Source organism: Triticum aestivum, chromosome 2D, assembly GCF_018294505.1.
Source record: "Triticum aestivum cultivar Chinese Spring chromosome 2D, IWGSC CS RefSeq v2.1, whole genome shotgun sequence".
Classification (NCBI taxonomy): Eukaryota; Viridiplantae; Streptophyta; class Magnoliopsida; order Poales; family Poaceae; genus Triticum; species Triticum aestivum.
The window spans coordinates 386,009,221-386,011,205 of NC_057799.1; positions in this window are offsets into that span (position 1 = coordinate 386,009,221).

Consider the following 1,985-nt stretch of genomic DNA (forward strand, 5'->3'; position numbering starts at 1 on the left):
GTCAGAGAGTGAAGGCAGAGCATCAGAAGCCAGCAGGATTGCTACAGCCATTGCCGATACCCGAATGGAAATGGGATAAACTAGGCATGGATTTTATCACGGGATTGCCCAGGACTCGTTCAGGCTATGACTCAATATGGGTTGTAGTCGATCGTTTGACGAAGGTAGCTCATTTCATCCTAGTGAAGACCACTTACACCAGTGCTAAGTTGGCAAAGATATACATCACCAGGATCGTATGTCTGCATGGAGTTCCGAGGACCATTGTATCAGATAGAGGAACCTAGTTTACTTCAAAGTTTTGGAATCAGTTACATGAAACTTTGGGTACCAGGCTAGAGTTTAGTACAGCCTTGCACCCACAGACAGACGGACAGACCGAGAGAGTCAATCAGATTTTGGAAGATATGCTGAGAGCTTGTGCGCTAGATTATGGATCTAGTTGGGACGACAATTTGCCGTGTGCAGAGTTCTCTTACAACAACAGTTATCAATCCAGTTTGAAGATGGCCCCTTTCGAAGCTTTGTACGGAAGGAGGTGTAGAACACCCTTGTTGTGGAACGAAGTTGGAGACCGCCAGTTGTTTGGACCAGACTTGATTAAGGAATCAGAACAGAAGGTGAAATTGATTCGCGATAGGCTCAAGGTAGCCCAGTCCGGGCAGAAGAGTTATGCGGATTCTAAACGCAAGGAGACAGTTTACGAAGTCGGAGACAGAGTTTACCTACGAGTATCACCACTTCGAGGAGTTAAGCGCTTTGGAGTTAAAGGAAAGTTAGCGCCACGTTTTGTAGGACCATACAAAATTTTGGAGCGTATGGGAGAAGTTGCTTACAAACTGGAATTGCCTGAAGGATTGTCAGGAGTTCATGATGTATTTCACGTTTCCCAGTTGAAGAAGTGCCACGCAGAGATGGCTGAGATACCACTGAGAGATACGGTGCCATTGGAAACGATTCAGCTGGATAGTGACTTGACCTATGAGGAGAAACTAGTTAAGATTCTTGAGTATGCCAGCCGAGTCACCCGCAGCAAGGTTATCAAGTTTTGCAAAGTTCAGTGGAGTCACCATACCGAGGACGAATCCACCTGGGAGTGGGAGGAAGATCTACGGAAGAACCATTCTCACCTATTTTCTAGCCAACCTGAATCTCGAGGGCGAGATTCATCTTAAGGGGGGTAGGTTTGTAACATCCCAAACTTTCAATTTGGAATGTTATACATTAGATCATCATTGCATAGCATATTTTATTGCATTTTGGCAAATCCTCGAAAATCCTAAGCAACTCAAGGACCCTCGGAGAGAGTTGGGGATTTTCGCGGTTTTCATATTTGATTTTTATCAAATAATGAAACGAGGATTTTGGTTTAATTTATTTTTCTCTCTGAAAAATATTTCATATTAAAATATATGAGAGGAGAAAATATGACTTCTCCAAAATAATTGAAATATTGGAGGAAAAATATTAAAATCAAATATTTGATTTTATTCGGATTTTATTTGCAATTTTATTTGCATTAGAAAAATTGCACGTTTTCAAAACTGCATTTTTGGGCCAAGAAAATGTTCATCTCGTTCTAATTATTTTAATTAGATGGTGAAAATTTGTTTTCGCATTTTTGGATTTTTATTTATTTTTCTATGATTCTTTTTAGGTTCGGCGATATTTAAAAAAAAAGATCGCGAGCGCCCGACTGGGCCAAAGCCCAGCCGCGCGGCCCAGCCCGCCCCGAGCCGTCTCCCACCTGGAGACCTTGCCGCCGCCGCCCGTGTCCCGATCGGACACGACGCCGCCGCCGCCTTGCCCCCTTCCCCACGGAAAACCCCCCACCTATATATACCCCGCCGCCTACCTCACCCCGTCCCGACGCCGAAGCCGCAGGAGCCGGATCCGAGCTGCTCGACCCCGCTGCCGAGAGGAGCCGCCGCTCGAAGCCCCGAACGCCGCCGCCCGTCGCCTCCCCGATGACGCCCGCACCCCGC